Raw genomic sequence first — 22912 nt, forward strand, 5'->3', positions numbered from 1 at the left:
AATCATTTTCGCGCCGACTAAATTAAAACGCCGTTCGATTATTTCGGTCCGGTCGCAAAAAGAGAAAACGAAACGAGCACGCGTGAACGAGGCTGAAGGGTCGAGTAGCTACCGGTAGACACGTCTCGCCTCTTCTTTTTAATTTACGACTCTCGATTTTTTCGTGATGGGCCGGGGTTAATGAAATTGATGCCACCAAGCTGGCCCGGCAACAGATTAGCCCCGGTAAACGGTCATTCGGTGAATTAGTGATATTTAAGATTATCGAAGGAGCTCTCTCGGTGGCACGAGCCATCGTCACGGAGTCTCCTAATGTACGACGCGTAATCTAACGAATTAATGGAATTAGTGGGATAACGGCGCTCGTATATCTTTCCTACTCGACGATCAGACCTTCCAGATACGCGAGATTTATTTACAACTTTTCAGATAAATGTTGCCCAGAAAAATCGACCGCGACGCGTGTTAACTACGCTACCCTGTATAGGTGTTTCAAATCTACGAACATAAATTTCTTTTGTCGTTCAAGAAAGCCGTGTCGCAATCGCCTGAATAACGTCAGAGAACAAGAACTAGACAATAAAAACTCGTTGTATGCACAGAAATAACATAGTTAAACGGGAATGGTAATGTTCGCATTATCCTGGACGCCTTATTGAAAAGTATTATCAACCATTTAGTAGGTCAATCGAGAAACTATTGTATCGATCTTATTAACGCCCAACGTGTATTACGGATATCGAAGTCACCCAATTTTTCTTCGCTATCAAGGTCTGTTTGCAAAGGCGAAAAATCGCTGAAATATTTATTAACCAGTAGTCTGTTAGCGAATATTTAATTCTCGTCCGTTAAGAGGAAAGATATCGTGCTCCGTTCTATGCGGTGTCCGAAAGAAACGGGTTTTATAATCGCGTTCGGAAAGGAACAGAAGGCGATCGCGTTAAATCATCCAACGATTTGGTTTAGCGAATACCAAAGGTGGATCGGACACCGTCAATCGGCGAGGAAATGCAATATTTGCTGGTATCGAAGACACACGCGAACACCGCTCATAAATATTTATCGAGCTAGTTGACCGAAAGAGTTGATCTACGATCGACTGTTTTCCTGCCACGGATCGTCGTCGGGGAACGAATTATTTTTCAAACAAAATTTACGATAGCGGCGAGTCATTGTTGCGAAATGCACGGCCATCCGTTATTGTGCCAACAACCACGCTAAACTATTTAACAACAGGCTCGTTTCGCAACGATTTATCTTAGCCGCGCGATCGCCAGCTTAGAGGCGACAAATTCGACGTCCCCCTAGCGCCAAGGAACGCGAATAACATCAGATTGAAACAGAAGCTGGTTTGTCTCCCCTGTCTTAATAGAAAGGAATTACCGTAACGCACGCTCCTAACTGTAAGCGATAAATTACGCGACACCGTTTCGAAAATAACCGATTGCCCCCTTTTTTCTTACCGCTGGACACGTCTTTTTCGATGTTGTTCGATTAATTCAAATAAGAAGATTTGTTCACGAAGGGTCGTAGGGTGGACTTTGCTAGTTGCGTGGTATACGAACGGCAATGCGATAAATTAAGCAAGAAAATACTGGTAGCGAGGCTGCTGAAACCAGCTGAAATTCAGTTGATTAATTTCGTTTTACGAGGGCGCGGACTCTGTAAACCGTAAATAAGTCACGGCGCGGCGATCCGATCGAAACGATAGAAAATCAACGCACGTCTCGTATGACACACATGTTGCAACCGATGGAATGCAGCTATCATACTCTATCAGCGAGCGCGTGCCCCGCTGTTTCTTTTGTGGAAATCGACGGAGAAACCGCGGGGACCGGGCGACAGTTTGCGAAAAACCGTGACCTTTTTCGGTGAATGCAAGTCGTCGCAATTCATTCGGTGCGCGATTTCGCGAGACAAATTGCAGCCGGTTGAAATTGAATACCGAGTAGCTCTGGGAATAGACCTGGATTCAGGGACGACAATGCGAATCGTGGAACCCCTGCCACTAATTGAGACACCTTGTTTAATTACGTTAAAGACCGTTCTGATTGCGAATCGACGATGTTAAGTTTCTAATGTACTAAATTTCTATTGGTCTAATTATAATTACTGTACGTAACAGCGGACGGAGATAAGATGGAGATAACGTCAAAACATTAATAATTTTTCAGGTAGCATGGAAACTATTAGCAACGATCGATGACTTTATCTGTAGCATCGACTACTTGTTTATAACTTTCTAACAGATGGAACCATTTAACGAGACCAGATAAACGGATAAACAAAGCGATCATATTCATTGGAGCGGTTTACTCGACTGGTTCTTACAAGTTCGCTGTGCGATCGTTTCAGTCACAGTTCGTCTACATTTCGAGCTTAATGCGAATAATTAAAGAAAAAAATAGAACACGTAGACATTACTAGCTTGCAAAATTACAGTGAAGAATTGAACAGTATTTGTACCCTTACATTATTACGTTAGTCCAAGTCAACGCTGTAAATGTTAATAAATTGTATAAGCGAAAGGGGTCGGACTTTCGATACTTTTAAGATCTCGATAAAGTATACCAAGCACACTTTTTGCAATTTGCCACGGCTACGGTAATCGAAAACCGGTATGTACTTAATTAGGGAACAATGGCACGTTCGTTAGCATTTGGAAACTTTAAAAGCAGCATTCGACGAATTGGAAAGCGGTTCGATTTCTAAGAATTCTACCAGTACACGAACTGTGACCTCGACGAGACGCTGACTACGTTATCGGGTCAGCTTCAAGGATACCAATAACCGACAAGATCTGCTGGTATCGATTCTTAAAGATCACTGGATAACCCGTGTAATTCACGTTCGATCGAATCGCGATAACTCGAGAACGCAACGCGAACCACCCACGCATATTTCTCTATCAAGATGGTAGCAGTTTGGCTACTGATTTCACTCTACAACATTATCAGCTCGTTCACTACACTTTTACTTATTTCTAGGTTACGTATTTCCAGTTACGCTACATCGAATTTAGTTTACAATCCTTTGTTAATCCTTCGAGTATGTTTAGAATTAAAAACATTGTATAACACTTGCACAAATATAATAGTAAAATCTATAAATTAAGTAAAATTTACGGGGTGCTCGCTTTGCAAATAAAAACGCGAGTATGTAACAATTAAATGACTCGAATTTAGTTTACAATCCTTTGTTAATCCTTCGAGTATGTTTATAATGAAAAACATTGCATAACACTTGCACAAATATAACAGTGAAATTTATAAATTAAGTAAAATTTACAGGGTGTTCGCTTTGCAAATAAAAACGCGAGTATCTAACAATTAAATGACTCGAATTTAGTTTACAATCCTTTGTTAATCCTTCGAGCATGTTTATAACAAAAAGAAAATTGTATAACGCTTGCACAAATATAACAATGAAATCTATGAATTAAGTAAAATTTACGAGGTGTTCACTTTGCAAATAAAAACGCGAGTATGTAACAATTAAATGACTCGAATTTAGTTTACAATCCTTTGTTAATCCTTCGAGTATGTTTATAACAAAAAGAAAATTGTATAACGCTTGCACAAATATAATAGTGAAATCTATAAATTAAATAAAATTTACGGGGTGCTCGCTTTGCAAATAAAACCGCGAGTATGTAACAATTAAATGACTCGAATTTAGTTTACAATCCTTTGTTAATCCTTCGAGTATGTTTATAACAAAAAAAATTGTATAACGCTTGCACAAATCAATAAATTAAGTAAAATTTACGGGGTGTTCGTTTTGCAAATAAAAACGCGAGTATCTAACAATTAAATGACGCTCTAATAAATTTTGAAAAAGTGACGCAACCCCCATTCGAGGGTTAACGGATGCTAAAGCGTTCGTGCAGTTCGCGTTCGAAGGATTAAACGCGTGATTGCCCCTGTTTTGCATAAAGTTTATTCCACAAATCGAAAACGAGTTTGAACGTCCTCAAGGACGACAAGACGCGGAACAGGGTTACGTAAATAGCTAATAGAAGGCAGGATTAGAAAATATTCGACTCACCATGGCGTCGCGGCGACTGGAGCTGCATTTTCCTGGCGGCTACCTCGTACCACCCTCGGCGATGCACACGGGAAATCCTGGTCGTGGAGCACAAAAACCGAGACGGTTAAAGAAATCGAATCGACACTAATCGCGTTAATCGCGAACGAAACTGGCCACACCACGCGGTCGCGTGGCCGTCACGTACGACATCGACTCGCGAACTGAGACCGGCACCTCGCGAAAACCTACGATAAGCCCCGAATGTTATTAATCCAACTTGTTTTCCTTACTTCGGGTCTCGCGGAATGTTTCTGTTTTCCGGTCCCGTCCTGTCCAACGGTTCTCTACGACCGCGTAGAATATAACGAATACTTTTCCCTGCTTCCATTCACCGTTCTACATTACCCATTTTTTGTTCGTTACTTTTTTGTAGAGAAAAAAATTAACAGAGCCTCTAATGAGTAATATTAAAAATTTTGCTTGCAGAGTGCTTAAAAAATTTTATCTGAAAAAGCGTCGGTGTTGAAACGCGTCTTCTTTAATCTTGATAAAGTTTCCCGAGGAGGATAAAATATTAAAAATGCAAAACCGGCAACCGCACGATGAAAGTGTCTTTCATCAAAGTCAGTATTCAAAACAGAAGCCCTCGGCGATCAGAGCGATGCATGTACTTTCAGTTTCCTGCATTTCCTACAAAGTCAACAAATCATCGTCGTGGTTCGACAAGCTGACAAGCGGATAGAAACATCGAACAGCAAGATCTTGGCCGATACGTCGGACGTATTGCGTGTCCAGAAGAAGAGGGATGAGCATTCGTGAAAACGCGATGATCTCGTATGCACGAGGCGTTTCAGGTTAGCGCGTGTCCTCCTCGCGTTCGCGCTTCCAAGTCGAGCGTGTGCACGCGTGTCTCTCCCTTCGTCCGTGCCACGCACACGCACGCTCGACGGACGTCCAAGAAGGAACGAGAAAACGAAGGAAGAGGAGCCGTGTCCGCTGGAGGATCGACCGATAGAAGGCGAGTCGGAAAAACTGGCAGCTCTACGACTCTATTCCACCTTTGGCTTTATTCCCACGGGCCGCTTCTGTCCTCGGGGAAGTCGGGGGGAAAAACTTGATGGACTTTATGAATCATTCGCGAGCCGTGCTACGAAGATGATTTAGGAACTCTTCTTTGCCTCTGTTGAATGCTTCGACAGCGTTCCTTTTATTCTCGGAACCAATAAAGTTAATTTATTTTTTTAAGGTTTGTCTGGACGAAAGGACGATGTAAGATCCAAACATCCATTGAGGGTGTTTAGAAATTATTCTCGAAATTTTAGACTAAAATCTAATAAGCTTTTCTGTGTAAATGAGAGTCCAATGGTTACAATGATAGCCCTAAGAGGGATGAAATTTTGAAACTAACCCTAGAAGAAATGGAAGCTGTACCACGTAGAAGGTATCGTTTCAGAATTTCTTTGGATCGAGACTGAAAAATTACCACGATCATTAGGGATGACACGCTTCAATTGTTTTATAAGCGGATAAAAACCACGAACGAACGTCTATTCCGCGTGACACGGGAACCCAGAGAGAGAGAGAGAGAGTCGTGTGCGTACAATGCACGAGTCGCTGCACGAGACCACGAAGGAAACACGTTCGGAAAAACTGGCAGCTCTCGTCGTTCGCTTTACAACTCTATTCTCCAGTCTCCGTTCCCTTTCTTCGTCCGTTTCAACGCGGCACGTTTTTGCTCGTCGCGACCGACCCAAGAATACGATTCCCCGAGACGAATCGACTAACGATAATTACATACTTTAACTTTTCGACGTTTGTAAACTCGACGAATGTATAAATAATTACTGGGCTAAAGCGCTTAATTAGACGACCGGATCGACGGTTCGTTCGACATGGAGGAATGTCATGTTGCGCCGAAACCGATCGGAATTTCCGAATGCTCGAGGAACAAATCTCGTGAACGAAGTTGACAAAAATGCGTGGCGAGGCATCGGTAAGTCGATTCGAGCAGCTGCACCCCCCTCTAGCAAGGTCTTCTTACCTGGTTAAATAAAAGAGCAAGATTTTTTTACGGGTGCAAACGAAAACCCTCGATCTCCTTCTCGATGGTCGCCGATATCCGCTAACGAGGTCGTCCCAATTAATTCTCGAGCCGTCGTCAAGGTGGTCGATCGATAATCAAGACAGTCGACACGCTGGGTGAAGACGAATCCGTCGGTAAGGGAAAGAAAAAACCAGGAGAAAATCAAAGCCGGGTTAAAAAAGGGGGAAAAAACAGAGGTTGATGATTGCGAACCTCTCGCCCCTCGTCTCTTTCCCGCTTATGTAATTATAGCGGTATCCCGTCCACGATATTGCCAGCATTTACTTTAATCGATGATTAGCAAATTGCCGGCAATAAATACGTTTTAATTGTCAGTTTGCGTGAAGGGAGCCGACGACGTTGGTCTCGTTATGTTACATAGTCGAATAATAATCTTCTGCACATTGATTTAAACGATCTCCAACGAGAAATTAATCGACTCCGAATATTAACGAGATACTTACGAGATATCTGGTAATTTTCGGCAATTATGAAATATCGACTAGCTGGTAAAGCATGTAACCTTTCAGTAAAAAATATTTTCACGCCTTTGGAAGTCTCGTGTGTTGCGTATTCCGATTGGGGCGGTAGGTTCGCTTTCCGTAACATGATTCGACGATTTCTTTCTTTCGTTACTTTTTTTTCTAACGAGTTACGATTCATCTATGCGAAAATAGCTGCAAGTCGAGACGAGAAACAGCAAATCGCTGGCGGATACGCGTGTCACCGAGGGAGAACGAACGCCTCGGAACGATATGTAAACGAACCACGAACCAAGGGACGATAAATCACGAAGAAAATCGTTCCAGAAGTCGTCCACGAAGGGTAGAGGTCGGTGTCGATGACACCCGCCAATGGAACCCCGGCGTTTAGGACAATCGAGAACGAAGTACGCGCGCATATGCCCGAAAAATGAGCATCCTCCGCGTGGTGGGGGTTAACTTGGAACTCGTACACGCCGGCAAAGACCACCCCTTCCGTGAACACGCGTCGGAAAGTGCGTCGACATGCAAATTCCTGGCCAACAATGAGATCCCCACGGTAGAAACGGATAGCGAGAGAGAAAGGTGGGGAGAACAGGCCTTTTATGCGCACGCGATTCATAGTGGTTAGACCTGGACAGTTTGCATCTTCCTTTGTCGATGCTTTCAGGGCCAATGGAAAGCTTTCGTTTGTATAGAGATTAACGAATTTAATAAAGCCGGATTATGGAAATACGCAGATATCGCTTTCTCTCCTTCAGAAATAAAAGTTCCTCGTCGCGTTTACTTTTTCCTTGTAACATCGCGTGATCGTTCTAACTCGATAAATGATATAGTCGCTTCGAAATCGTAGAGAGAAAGGAAGGGTAGCAACCCTTATGCGTGATACGCGAAAGAGGAGCAAAAGGTTTTCCATTTCCTTCGAGCGAACTCGCATCTCCGTCGATCCCGGGTTATTCCGTGTCCCGGTCGGTCTTTCCGCGGGATCATCTGCATATCTAAATAATCGAACGTAGCCATGTGTCGTGGCGCGACAAAGAGGAGTACGGTTTCGAAGGAAGAGGACGTATGGCGTGTGCGGGTCTCTCGTTCGTCGGTAGCTACGACGCACGGTCGCCTGTTTTGCATTGCAAATACAGCCGCGGGTCCCCGGGGTTCCTTGAACCAGATCCGATTGGCTCAGCCAGTACCGCGAATCTAGATCTATCTCTCTCCATTGGACCTTTAATCCCGCGGACGAGCTTCATTGATTGTCGATTGAAAAAGCCCCTCTCTCTTTCACCCTTCTGCTCGCCGATCGCCTCGACTCTTTCGATTTTCTCGCCCGCTCTTCGACACGCTCCTTCTTTTTCGTCCTGTTTTTCCGGCATTCGATCTTTTTTACCGGTACGTGTCGCGCGACAGAAAAAATCATCCTCACCCCTCTTGCGCGATGTTGTTTCATTGTGCGACACGCTGCCACCGGGAGCAGCTGCGTTTCTTTTTACGAATACATTAACGCGCGGCCGCTTGATAAATTGTCGCTTAACGGGAACACGGCTGCGGTGTTCGCGCCTCGCGAGATAAATCGATCGTCGATGCCTCGCATCGACCGCCTGTACCCGCTCTCGCCGTTAATCGAATCACGCCGGAGAGGTAATTACACGTGGGAGCTTTTTTGGCCAAAGTAATTCAATTTTTACATGTACGGAGAAAGAAATTAGCAACTATGTAATTCGTCGCGAATTCAGGAGCGTAATCTTTTCGGAACCGTGTCACTGTAAGATGACTCCCTGAACAGGCAATTTTCCTCGAGTTTCTCACGAGGTAGGTGCACGGAACTTTCATTTAGCGATCGAAACCGTGAGTACTCCAACACGCGTCGATGCGTGTTCCCCATAGGACCCCATACGAGATCGCGTTGTATGCTAATCGAGCGATAAATCAGCGAAGGACATCTCGGGTTGCCGATTCATTACCGAAATGGCAGCTGCCAATTGACGCATGTGCCGATTACGATGACGCGGGGTGACTTCTGCCAGGCCAAAAGGAACCAGTTTAAATAGAAGTAGACCGACGGAATAAGGGGGTACCGAGCGTTCGGTGATCAATGAACCGCTTCCGTAGAACGAGCATGCTAAGTGGCATCCGCTTTGCATCGCTTTGCAAAATGAATTGTGGCCCGTTCGTACACGCGTGCTCCGCTTTCTTCCGCTCCTTTGTTGCCTGCTGTGTTTGCGTTTCTTCAAAATCAACACTGGATTTATTTGTCCAATTATTTAGCAGAACTTTGCATAGAATTTTAGAGAAGGGAAAAATTAGAAATTCAAGTACACGGATACTTTTCAACGTTTCTCAGAATATTTTCGCGTTGTACGATTGAAACAGCAACGAGCGTTATCGGAACGACGAAAAAAGGAATTCCAGGCATCGAATGGAATTTCCGACTTATCGATGGCGATACCGGAACAACGATACCGGAACCGACCAGCTCTCTCTGGCGTCACATCGAGGCGAACGGAGATTGAACGATAGCGACGAAAGAATTCCGTTATCGAGCGCCATAGATACGAGCCGTGACTCGAATTCGACTCACGAGGAATTGAAATACGAGCGTTGGCCTTGTCGCCATCGCGAACAGTACCGGAGGACTTTATACTGACCGAGCGGGTTTACACGTCGCACGGTGGATGTGTAAAGCCAGGGGTTCTGTGTGGGCAACCGCCTCCTGCATTGTACCTGACCGAGAACAGGCCGCGTGAAATGTCGCGCCGCAGGTAGACACGCGGCTGACTTATGATCCGTCTGGGTTATTAACAGGTCAGATTATGCGACGAGGAAGCAGACATTTTCGAGCGGAGGACCGATCCTTTGAGAAATTCGAGCCCGAACGCGGCCATTTAGAAGCATCGCCATGCGAGTCTCTACCGGAGAGTTCTCGTCGAAAGATTCTGTCGCGAACAAGTACCTGTCGACGTATGGAAGTTCGGTGAAAATCGACGGAAGCTAGGTCATCCGTGTCCCATAGAAACTGACCCGAGCCGCAGTGACCTGATCGCTGGTCACAGCTGGTGGCAGCCGCAAAAGCTAACAACGCGGATATTGTTGCGGCCAGGTGCTTTTGTCGGCTCGACCGTTTCATTATACCTGGCCACAAGATTATTGCGTGCCTCTCTAAGCAGGTAAAACCCCTTGGAATTAGTGGCACCAACTACTGTTACGATCGGAGTTAATCTTCGGCGAAGGTAAAACGCTGACGTTTTTGTAATTGACTATTCTGGTCTACCGTGATAAGGAAACGCGTTACAAAATTGCGTCTTGGCACCAAGGACGCAACGTATGCGTCCTACAACGATAAAATAGCGTAAGATTAAGACGAGAATAAAGCATTACGACAAGATTCGAGGTATCTCCCGAGCATAGCGACGGGATGGCTCGCGATTAAAAATGTCTGTTAACCGAAACGCAGGAGGGACAGGAAACGTAGAGGAGAGGATAAAAATAACGAAGGAGAAACGTAACCGAGCAACGGAGGTGAGCGTGCAATTGCAGAAATCCGAACCGCATCGGAGCGTACGGTTGCTCGCCCACGCCACATGCTCGCGTTATCTGGGCATTCACGGTCCGAGAGAAAAGGGGTCCAGGTTGTCCGGGGAGGTGAGACGCGCGGCAAACAGCGAATGGAAGGTGAGTTTCCAGGGATCGTAGGGACGAAGGGAACCCGTCCAGGACGAATGGAACCCTGCGTGGACGACCGCGGTGGTATCGCTCCAACGATATCAACGTCGCCTCGCGCACCGGCTATATCAATATTATGCTTAGTCGTTTCTGCGTAAAACGTGCTCCACCGGCAGAAACTGTTGCGTCTGCACGATGGTGACCGGATACACGCAGCGGACTTTGCGACCACCGAAGTACGTACAAAGAGCCGGTACATCTTTGGGATATTAATCGCGAGTTTATCACGCTGAGACGCGTAAACTTCCGGAACAAGTGTCGGTACAACGATAGTCTTGCGATCCATTTATCGAAAAATCCAAGAGCTACATCCATCAAAACCTCGTGTATTCGCGATCGATTGTTGTCGTGAAAGTGACGGAAAGTTCCGAGCCAGGTAGAGACGCATTTACCCGCGGTTCGAAGCGAGTTTTCGAACTGGTCTGAGCCATTGTGTCCAAAGGGCAGGCAGAAATTGCGTAACCGCAGCCAACGGCCTGTCGTCGCATTAAAGACGCGTTTAGCAAGTTTTCAGTCCCCGAAAAGGATCGTGCGTGGAAATCTCAGACCTTTCGTTGCCGGTCGGTGTATCCGTTGCGAATCGCGAGATCACCACGGACGCGTGTTCGTCGACCTGCCCCGCGTTAAATCGGTCCATTTGCCCAGCTTTGGGCCGCTTCCGTGGATTTTCCGAAAAATCGATCCAACAATGCCGAATCGCGTGACTCGTCTCGTCCGCTCAGCTGCTCGTTGAAAAACGCGTTTGTCCAGGGAGATTTATCGTTCGTTGCTCGAATCCGAGGATGAGATTTCGAAGATTTATACGCCGCACTGTTTGGACGACGGCTAATCGCTCGTTCTCCTTTTCTCGTCCGCGAGCGAATTTAGAAAGCGAACTCGAAGTAACTAGCGATCCCTATACGCGATGAGGCAACGATCGAATGACTCGTGGATCCGCGAAACCGATCGCAATTTAAATTCGAAAGTCTCTTCGTCCGCTCCCGGAACTCGCTGCGTGGTAAATGACATTTCGTATCGATCGTCCGCTTCGATAGGTACACACGGGGTGAGGCGATCGGAGGCGAAACGCCTTGAACAATTCTAAAATTGTACGGTTACGTTAGGAAACCTTTCGTTTTTTTTCTATCACGGCTTATCGGTAATCTGTTTTCGATCGATCGATGATTAATCGACGAATAACTTAACCGCTCTATAATTTTGTTCGAGCCCGTGTATCTGGATCGTCGAATACGTTTCCATACAATTCGACTTGATCGATGAACGACCATCCGATCGAATCGATCTTTACCAAACGATTCGCGCCAATACCTTCTAGCCAATCAACTTTTTCTTCGCGCGAATAAATTCGTTCGAGCGGTTTCGAAAATAATTCTTCGGCAGAACGTTGACACGAACACGGAACATTCCATTCTCGATAGAATTTGTCAAACGCTATTTGTTAAATCCTCGAACCGCAATTTCTCGCGATTTCTCGATCAGAAATCCAATCTCCACGCTTCCACGCCATGCTCCGTATCGCCTCGTCTCGAACAACGCCGAACACAAGGCGCATAGTCTTCGGTTTGTCGCAGCGCCACTCCTTGAATCCTTTCGAGCGAGAAGAAAGAGCGATTACTAAACGACGAAGGGCACGATGACGAGGCAAACGTTAAGAGAAACGAAACGATAAGAACCGAGAAGGAGTACGAAGCCGCATGCGACGAAGAAGAAGAAGAAGCGGAGGAGGAGGTGGAGGAGGAGGAGAAGAAGAGGAAGAGAGGATAGCCAGCGTTGGAGAGAAAAGAAGCAAAAATCGTTCCTCGAACCGCTTCGTTTCGGCGGCTCGTTCGTCGACCAACCTCTCCCCTTACTCTCCTTTTTTAATTTTGAGAATCCAGTTAGTCCCGAGATACATCGAGCAATCCCGAGTTCATTTGAATAAGCCATGTAAGTACTAGCTGGCTGGGCCCGTTACAGGGGCCAACCGAGCTGCAGAAACGAAGAAGGGAACACGGGAGGAAACGAAGAAGGAAGAAACGAACGGGAACAACGTGGTTCCAAGGAAGACGGGAATAAACGCGAAGGGAGGAAAACGGGGAAGGAGGCGGCATATCACTTTACTACCAAAGGTGCTTTCACGGACAGGTGCACCTACGTGCACCAACACGGCCCAAAGGAAAAAGGCTCGGGCATTATACATTATGATTCGTCATTTCGGAATAACAACGAAGCGTTCCGGCGCGCCACGCCCTCCGCGCGAGGAATTCTACATTTGGAACACGTCCACGCGCGCGGAAACAAGAAAACTTTCTTGCCATCAGCCCTGCTTCGCTCGCTCTGTTCTTTACGATCCTTTACGATTTCTACCCCGTGGAAAGCTTTCTCGCTGATAGTTTCACGTCGCGCTCGCGTTCCGAGTAATCTATTCGGACGAGTAGAATAATCGAATCGAGATCGGACCGGAGAGTGCTCGACTGTCGGCCGCGTTAAATTGGGCTTTAGAGCGCGTTCATGGAAGAGTTGCTTGATACTCGTTGACGGTGATTTTCATTCCACGAAGAACGAGGCTAGTTGAATCGATTAAGTTAGAAGGGTAGAGGAAGTCGCGAATGATCGAAGGAATTAGAAGTTCTCCGATTCGGATCGAGCCGTATAAATTATGAATCGTTGGGGAAAAAATAGAGTCACGATGGCGTGAAAGGAAACACGAGTATCTCGTTTCGACTCGTAACTCGTAACACGTTGCACGTTTCAACCTGCGTTCATCGGACCGACCACTTTGCGCTTTTTTGCAGAAGATCCGCGTTAATCAATCCGCTTCTCCGCTCCAATTTTATCGTGATCGAACGAACGAACGAGCGTGCACGTGGATGAAAACGCTTAACGCAATCATCTCGATCCTTTCGGGATTCCCTCGCGTACGCCGGCCTCGCGTGAAATCCGATTTCATGGTCGTCGATTATTCTTCGATCGGTTAATTGAAAGGAATCGAAGATGATCGTCACGGGATCGCCGGTTAACTATCATTAAAATAACCAGCCATTAGCTTTTTCTCGACGCTATGCGCTCTACGGTGCACCTATTTTCGGAATTCGAACGCTTCTTTCCGATCGACCACTCTCGTCTGTCGTTCGAATTAATCGATGCGAGACAATCGACGACGAGGCAGAAGATTCGTAGAAATAATTACGGCGAAACAATGCGGTAATTACAAGGACAAAAGAAGAGAAACTGGAGCGACGAAGAAGTCGCGACGCGATCGAACGTCCTTTCCATAATGGATTTCTCTGGAAGACTCTAATGGAATTTATCGCGCAACATTGTCCAAAAATAAAATTTATCGGACGAGCTTTCCCTCGATCTGGAACGACTATTTAGGTCCTTTCAGCTCGGCTTGTTTTTCCACGTCGGATTTAAACGTATCCCGGGATCTTGGATTTCGTTCGGGACGTCAAACCGACCGAGTAAACGTCCCTCAAACGTCGATCCCGCGCTCGCAACGCTTCCTGTCGCCCCGTCACGTTGTCGAAGACAGCTCAAACAAACAGGCCGTCACGCGATATCTCGTTCGCGTTCTGGAAATCCTGCCCTGTCTTTCTTTTTGTTTTCGATGGAAAATCATCGACGAATCGTTTCGAGGATCGTGCCCCGACTTTCGAGGGGAAAGAAGTCCGTGTTGGAACGAAAAGCTCGAAGAGTTGTCGATGGCCGAATGGTCGCAATAAAGCGGCGGCGAGCATGGCGTTCGTTCATTTACCGAGCGATACAAGACACCGAGAGGCGCGTTTAAATTCGAAGAGCGCGTTCGAACAGAACCGCGATCGACAGCGAGCAAAAGGAAGGAAACGAAGTCGAAGCGGACCGGAGCGGAGTCGAAACGCGAGGGGTGGGAAGGGCAGGGAAGGGCAGGGAAGGGGAGGGCAGCGGAGCGGTGGCGCGAACTGGGGTGGAAAAGGAGCCACCCGCGGCCGAAGAAAAGCAACGACGACGACGAGGACGATGAGGACCAAGTCGACGATGAGAGAAGAAGAAACGATGCTCTCTTTGGTCGAACGAGAAGAAGGGGAGAAGAAGAAAATGAGGGAGAGACCGCGAGAGCGATAACGCAGCGAAAGAGAACGAGAAGCACCGGCCAGAGAGAGTGTTTGCTCGCGTTCGAGGGATGAAGAGAGGAAGCGTGGAAACAGAAAGAAAGAGAGAGAGAGAGAGAAGGAGAAAAAGAAAGAAGGAAAGGTGGAAAGAGAGTATAAAGCAAAAGGGAGAGCCGAAGGACGAGGAGAGGCTGCAAGAAGCGAGACGAAACTGGTCGCATTCCGCGGGACAAGAGCCGTGTGGAAGAGACGGAGGGAACGGGACAAAAGAGGATCACGCGGGTGATTACAACATTAATAAACAAATGAGCCTCGAGGCGGGAGAATTTGCCATCCAATCGGGTTCTGGAGGCGGACACGAGGCGGAGCCACCTCCGACCAACCTCGAAGGCCTCCGGAGGACGCTCTCTCCCTCTCTAGCTCTCTCCTCCTCTCTATTTCATTCCGTTCTCGTAGCCTTCCTCGGCTTCTTCTCTCTCCCTCGCTGCTCTACCAAACACTATAGACTGCACTTTTACGTAGACGACTCGATACGCGCGTTCCGATGCGGAGACAACGCTCTCCTACCGTCGATGATCCTCTTCTTCTTCTTCTTCGACTTCTTCTTTTCCCTCTCGACTCCTTCGCCCCGTTAAGACCGCCAGCGGATCGATCCTCCCGACGACGCGTCCGCTTTTTGGCGTTCGACGTAAATTTCGATTAAAATACTTCCTTCGCTTCCAGGGATTATAAATTTACATTTTGACAATTAACTGCTCGGAGTTCTGATCGGTATCTCGAGAATTAAGTAGGATCGTTTCTAAACGCCGGTAGAAAAGGAAACGGATCAGACACTCGTCAAACGTTACGAGCTCGTCTAGATCGTAATCGACGAAAAATGTCATTTACAAGGATCGCGATTTGCAGAGGCATTTATAAAGCGTGAAACGAGCCCGTCGATCAAAGTACGATCGAACGTGGCATTACTGAAATTTATGTAGATACGACATACGCGTGGTCCGACCGGGACCTTCGCGAACTACCCGCATGTAGGTTAAACGTTCGAAATTAATCAGCCGTGGACATTCTACTCACGACTTCGTCGCGGACACGCGCTAACGTGTGTCGCTGCATTATACTAGCTTCCAGGGAATAAACGCAAACCGGAAAACGAGATGACATTCCTAAAGCGGTCTGTTTCGCGAAGGAGGCGTGTATGGAACCGAGCGGAATCGCGAGAAAGGAAGCTAAATAGCTGGCGGATAACGAGCGTTATAGTCGACGGAAAGGTTAAAGTCGAAGAAGGAGAGGTCGTCAAAGTCCCTCCTTAATCTTTCAAGGAATTAGGCTGCGGCCGCGCCCTTTCCTGCATTCGAGGAGTTTCAGCTCGCCAGGGTTCACGAGCATCCTCGTTTAACCGGAAGTGGCCGATTACCGGCCACTTAATAGTCCGTGAAAACAATAGAATTACGCGGTCGCGAATCGAATAAAAATCGAACGGCCGGTTACTAGAAGCAACGGTGTCCTGGGACACGACGACGCAACAAGGAAATTGAACGGGAGAACACCTAATCGTTCTGGAAATCTATCGTAACCTGGAACCGAGACGTTCCGGAAAATTGCAGTCCCAACCCTGTTCCCGAGTTCCTTTCGCACACCGTTGCGCCTCGCGTGCAACCATACATGACCGATCGCTCGTTCCTTTCGACTCTTCGATGGAATATCGTGCCGCGATCGTTAATATCGTTCGACCGGTCGCGATTCGGGCGACGTTTTTCGAAAGGGTCAAGACACGGCGCCAACGGGAGGCCACAATTGCACGCGGTGCCGAAGAAGCAAGGACGAAGAAAGGAGAAGGAACGCGTGGAGCGAGGCAAAAGGAGCAAAGGCGTTTCTCGATTGTTATTCATCGATTAGGCGGTAGCAGTAGGCTGGTTGACGCAGCGAAAGAAGGAAGGAAGGGTCCCGGGCACACTGGGCACACAATTCCGGTAGTGATAAAACTCGCGAAGAGTCTTCCTAATTCGAGACGTGGAAGCACTCCCCGTGTGTCCTTTTAGCATAATCCTCGGTCGACAAGGGACCCACGGTGAGTAGGAACACAGGAGGCAGGCCTCGACACAGAGGCAGGACACACACGGGGACAGAAGGATCGTCTCGGTGCTAACGTGTCCACGGTCAATCCGCGTCTATGTGTCGTGGTGAGCGAGCGTGCACCACCGGCAACCAGCTCTGCCGCATCAGCAACAGCAACAGCACCGGCAGAAGCAGCACCAGCAGCACCAGCAACGTTGCCCATCGCGTTGTCTGATCATCCTCGCCCTAATGAAGGCTGGTTTATCTGAAGGCTTTCGATTCCCAGTAGAACCCATACCACACGTATGCAGTGGTGGTGGTGGACACCTTCGCGGTGGTGCTAGCCACCAGCTCCGTACATCCTTCGACAAAAGTCTGTGCCCGCTTTCCGTCAACCAGATCCCTGCGAATCGATCGCGATCGAACGTTTCATCCGATTCTGGAGCCGACTCGCGCGGCAAACGGGGACCACGATTTTTCGCTGCTGTCGGTACGAAACGGTTTCCAACGAGAGGCACGTTCGCGTTAGAATTCGTGACGATGGGTCAGCGAAGAGGTTGGCCAACGAAAAAGAAGAGGGTGAAGCTTGTTTTTACGAGGTATCGTCGATTCGTTACGTAACGGGGGAAGGAAGATCGATCGGTTCGGAGAAATCGATTTGGTATAATGGCAGAAGCGTAATCGATGATCGAACAGGGTTTTGGCGGCGGCTGTACGCGGTTCAGGCCACCCAAAGCTGGAGAGGACTCGAGGTGGGTGCTCCCTGGAAGATACGTGGGGAAGGGAGAAATCCACGATGTTAATTTTAACTTAATTAAGGCTTAATTGAGAGGAAAACATTATACTCCGCGAGCGCGACATTGCTCGGGGTCTTCTGCATCTGCAACGCAAATCCGGATTTGAAATTTCAAAAATCGCGCCCGCCCTGCCTAACCAGCCCCTCCTCCCCGGCTACGGGGGTGCAAGATCGCGAATCGTGGTCAATTAGAGAAGGTGGAGGCTGGTACCGGTGATACCAGGGGCCACCGGCTGATCCGGGAAACGAAAAAAACCAGGATGATCCTCTTTGACGTTGGCAGCGTGCACGTTTAATGGATTTATTTAAATTCGATCGTGCGATCCGAGCACCGTGACTCGATAAACTTACCGAGCAATCTCTTTCGTTCTTCCGAACCACTGTCGGAGTCCAGCTTCGAGATTAACTCGATTTTAATCGGAAATTAGATTCGATTCTTTCGCCCCTCGAACGCCGTCATCTCGCGATGACTTACGAATTTTATCTCGGTAGAAATAAAAATACACGCTCCGTAAAGGTGTACGCTTCGAAGAGAATACCGCTATCGGTCGATTTAGCTTCGAGTTAACGAAAGATCGGGCTATTGGTAGTTCGGTAATTCCTCGTACCGTTTGCGAGACCAAAGTCTGCCGCATCGATAAGTTTCCGTCGGGGTCAAAGACAAACAAACGATTCCAATAAACGAAACGACCGAACGAGGCGCGCGCGGAGGAGTAGCTCGGTCGTGGGTGACGTCACTTCCGTTTCCTGGTACGCCGCAGTCGCGTCGAGAACACTGTCGCTCATTTTAATCGAGAAAACGGAGCGCGATTCGACGAACGTCGTCGATAAATATCGTTCCACGGTTCGCGGCGATCCGCTCGGTTTTATAATCGCGTTCCAAGTAGTATGGAAAACGCTCTTCCGATTCGCGTTGTTCGAATATGTTAACGACGTTTTGGCCCACTAATCTCTTCCCCGTTGATTCGAGAAAAAATCTTCCCGACCCGTGCGACATTATCGATCGTAATAGAGGATAATTACGAGTTAATCGATCCTGACCTCTCACCCGGTACAAACCGTTCTGACCCGCACGCATTGTCCCGCGGTTAACAAACTGTGGCTCGAACAAACTGACAAACGTTTTCAAGGGTGTCGAAACGTTGTTCCAGTTCCTGTTTCCTCGTCTAGTCGCGACTAACGTCTCGTAATAATTTACAAGCGACCGTGCTCGTGTACCGGCCAACTATCGCCAGGCAATGCATACATAATAGACTGTCATAATTAATGAGGCGGCCGATTAATCACGAGGTCCGATATAAATAACAGAACCCGATGGAGGATTTGCATTTGACGCGAGAGGGCCACGCAAAAATTCCGCGCATTGTTCCTAAGAAGTTTTTTAAACGCGGCAAGGTCGCAGCTGAAAAACCATTCTGTATATATTATTACGCGGAGTTAACTGAGATATACAGAGATATAATACGTCCGCGGGATATATTCAAAAACGGCATGCACACGTGGATCGGCATGACGGATCGGTGGCCTGTCGTGATGAATCGCTCCGTTATAATTCCTGACTTGGACTGATGATGAATTCGCCCCCTCTCGCTCCCGTGACCCCCGCCCCTTCCTTCATCCTGGTGACCCTCCCTCCCATCGATGCGCCCTCTTCCTCCTTTTCGACGATTTTAACGTAATTCCTCGAACAGGTGACGGGGATTTTCGAGCTCGCGGAGTCGCTCTCTAATTCGTCACGCTTCGACGATATTTCACCATCTCGTTCAGACGTACGAGCACGATTACGACGCGAAACGGTTAAAACGAATCCCCAGAACTTGTAATTTGAAACGGGAAATAAACGAGTTAAACGCAAAATATCTGTTTCGCGACGATAAAAGCCGTTTCGCCGTAAGTGCACGTATCGCGTCCAGACTTAATCAATTAGTCACTCCGGTTGGCCGGATCGACTCATTTCGATCGTAATTTGCTTACAGCTATAATAAACCTCGTCAATCCCGCGCTTGTCTCTTCTTCACGTCCCGTCGTCTTTCCTCTCCGCTGTTCGTTCAGCGACGTCCCCCCTGCTCGATCGTGTTTATAAGCGAACCGGGTCTGGAATTCGATGTGTTTAAAAATCCATCGAGCAACTATCTACCCACAAATAACGAACGATTCGAGAGTCGATCGAACGAAAGACGACACGCGATATTCTCTGTCAATGAGGCGGCTGACAGGCGCGGGTGTATCGTCGAGAGGATACATTCGAACGCGACGATTTAGGAGTGGATCGTCCTTGTTTCTTGCTCGATCCGCCGGCTGGACGTCGTGCGCCTTGAAACTGCCAATAAAATTTTTTACACGCGTACGCGATGTGCACGCTCGGATGATAGGCGGCGCCAAAGAAACGATCGGAGGAAGGGGTGGATTAAAACGGCGTTCGTTAGAAAGACGACTTCTTCAGGAATCGATCGACAGCTCGATATTCAAATAGGTGTTTCAGCATTTTGTTCAGAGGGTTGCAAAGTTTCGGGAAAGCGTCGGAAACCGAGAAAAATTCTCGAGATCGACAAGATGGAAGGGATAGCCGAAAGGATCTGGCAAGAAGTTAGGATAGTTGTCGGAGAAGAATAAAGGAAGGGGGAGAGCCGCTTATTAACGGCTCGATATTCGGAGCGCGTTGTTCCCTCGAGACGCATCGACGTTTCTCCTGTTTAGAACAATACTAAATAATAACAGCTTTGCCCGGAAATAAGAGAGGAGAGAAGAAAAATTGGCAAGTGCATCGTCTTGGGTAGCTAGGGAGGAGAGGAACGAAAGCGGTTCGAAGAGAGAGAAAAGAGAGGGGGAGTGAAATTCGTAACGAATTCTTTTGTTTCGAGCACCCCGAGAAAAGGAGCAACGGGAGAGAAAACGATATCCCAGACTGCTACCCGGTGTAGAGTCGAGCAAGGGGCAACGGGAGGAGGCAAGAGGAGAGAAAGTTCGGTTCGGGGCTCGTTCGCGTCTGCGAAACCTTTTCTGCAGCCGTGTATGCAGCCTCTGCAAGAGTCACAAAACCCGTCGCACACACGCTTATCGGCCCTTAGCCGACGCGGAATGCTTGCCCGTGTACGAGTGGCAGCGAGCACGCGCGCGCGCGCGCCCGGGAATATAAGGTTTTATTTTCGAAATTTATGATTGTCAATAAATTTTAAAAGCGTTCCGTCTGGAGCCCTAAGGGCTGGCAGGGCTGGCCAGACCGAAAGTAGTCGTCGAGAGGGCCAGATCTCTCTCCTCTTCCTTCCTTCCTTCTTCGCCTCTCCCGCAACCGTCGATGCTCTCTTTCCTCCTTCTTCCTCTTCTCCGAGAACCTATATACACCGCGTCCAGGGCCCCTATGGGGATTCGGGTTTAGCGGTTAATTGCGTTTGGTGCAACCCGCGTGGATTTTACAACTACGATTTTCATCGTTTTTTCTCCCTCCTGGACTTTCGAGCGGTCGCGACTCCTACTCCTTTCTCTCGCTCCTTCTTCGGGCTCGTTTCTTCGATTTCTTCGAGGCTGCCGCGCGCGTTTTGTTCCCTCTGTTGGTCCCCGGTTCGTCTACCAGACGTCGTTTCCACCGCTTCTTTCCATCCCCTGCTCCCTGGCGACGTTTAATTGTTCGACTGGTTCTCAAATCGCTTTCTCGCCGCGGCGTTTTTTAGCCACTCCCATCGGCACGCGGGTATCCTCGATCGCGGGGATTTTCTGTCTATTTGCTTGGTTTTGCTGCGGCCGCCGACGCCGCCGCAAGATGAATCCCCCGGAGATGAATTAATGAACGTAGATTAGCGCCCGCCATTATTTATGGTACCGAGCAAGCCGAACGAACCATGCCGAGAGCTTTTATATTCCGACCGAAATCCTCCAACGGCTTCGCTCGATCTTGCGATCCGTGGACCCCGTCGTCGACGACCACCTCCACCTCCTCTTCTGCTCCATTTCATCGTCGCGAGCCGCCTCTCTCCTTCATTCGTAATTCCTTCGTATACGAAAACCGATATTTCACGGCTAATCACCAACATTTCGGAGGCGTGGAAAAGACGTTCGTTATTCATCGAATGTCCCCCCGGGACATGCGTGCGAACCGACCGAGAACTTGATCGAACCGCTACGACTCCGCGATTTCGATAACCCCATGGGTGGCCGAGCTTTTAACCCTTCCTGTGCTCCTCTCGATTTCCCGACACCCTCGAATTCCCGAATTCGAAAATTACCGCTTCGAAAATCCCGACGCGACGACTCGTCGGCCTCAAGTATCGATTCGATTCGCTGCTCGATCGAGCTGTCATTCTTTCCAAAAGGTGTGCAACGGCGAAGGACAAGTCTGATCAATCTCCTGCGAGGTGCACGCGTTGTGCGTGCCGGCGATGTGTATCTCGATCGAGGCAATGATCAAAGATCGCCGGCCCTCGTTAACAGACGTTATAAGGACGTACGAAACCGTGCTGTAAGAATAATTACTCGTAATCAAGCTCAATCTAATGCTTCGTAGGATGACTTACGTCATTTTTTTTCATCTACCCCCTCTCTTACGATACACCACTGTTTCCTTCGCTCCAACGCACTCGCGTTAATTGCAAATCGTCTCTTCCCTTTGTCGATGCGGTCGTTTCGCTTTCTTTTTAATTTCATCTCCCTTTCAATAGCGTCGTTAATACCTTTTGTCGAGGTACGCGAATCATCTTCTTCGCGGAAATGTCCGATGTTTCATGGCCGATGCAATTTGTCGCGCGAAAACGATACGTTTCGAATACGTTTACCGATGCACGATCGAATAACAGGACGTTTAGGTTATCCCCTGTCTCCTCCATGTTCTATTCGACGAACAGCCGGAGAGGACGAAGAAGCTGTTGAAGAAGAAAAAGAAGGAGACGGAACCGGCCGACGTGATCCTAACCGATTTTTGTTCCCACAATATTGAAAGGCGTCGAGTCATCATTTCGAGTTCAGAGAGATGAAAGAACATTATTATTCCAATTTTAAAGGATGCCTCGGCTGCCCCGAAGACCTCGGCTGCCCGATGGATCTTTCGCTTCCATCTTGCCACCCCTTTACGCTTCGACCTCTCTGCCTACTAACCCTTTCTGTTCTTCGTGCTCCATCAGAACCGCTTAAATTTCAAACGCCCGGTAACTCGATTTTTTATCTCCTTGTCAGTTCATTTCGAAGCGGGAAACGTTTCGAAACTTCCTTTTACCGTCAATGATACATCGATATCTTTACCTCGTTACGCTGCTTCCGATCTTCGATCGATTTTCGTGATTCCGAGAACGTTCATTTGCCGACTCTGCGTTCGAATCTTGCTTCTGCATCTGCTCCCGTAGAACAGGTTGCCTTCTCGAAGTTAATTACTTTCGTTATACGCTAAGTACCGGTAGAATTGTTTGTTCCCGACTGGTACAGTGGATACAACAGGGTTCACTCAGTTTGCGCGGTAGTCCAAGTATTGAACGTCGTTTCATTGTACGAAACCGAGCAATCTGTATCGACTTCGTCGAGCGAGGAGCAGTTTGGAGAGCGTGGTCGTTCGCATCGGCAAGATAAATCGTTCGTCCGAAAGTGGCTGTCAAAGGAATCGGCGGTTCGTTTCGACAAATAAATTTCCACGAGCCGCTGAATACTTCGTTACCGCGTTTAAACAATGTCCAACCGGATAATAAATAACCGGGAACAA

At 47.9% G+C, this 22912-nt stretch overlaps 1 protein-coding gene across 5 annotated transcripts in view; it reads right to left on the minus strand.

Annotated features, from left to right (window-relative positions):
• The window catches only part of LOC100874702 (zinc finger protein castor homolog 1), a 186459-nt gene that overhangs the window by 96758 nt on the left and 66789 nt on the right, over positions 1-22912 (minus strand). For 2 of the 5 annotated variants that reach the window (XM_012284319.2, XM_076534814.1), the window contains exon 2: positions 4048-4124. The exons of 1 other annotated variant lie outside the window; for it this stretch is intronic. The gene's annotated coding sequence lies outside the window, so the exon portion shown is untranslated. Of the gene's footprint in view, positions 1-4047; positions 4254-22912 lie in introns of those variants that run through there. 2 more of the 5 variants (XM_076534824.1, XM_076534816.1) reach the window with 1 other exon arrangement.

Source organism: Megachile rotundata, chromosome 8, assembly GCF_050947335.1.
Source record: "Megachile rotundata isolate GNS110a chromosome 8, iyMegRotu1, whole genome shotgun sequence".
Lineage (NCBI taxonomy): Eukaryota > Metazoa > Arthropoda > Insecta > Hymenoptera > Megachilidae > Megachile > Megachile rotundata.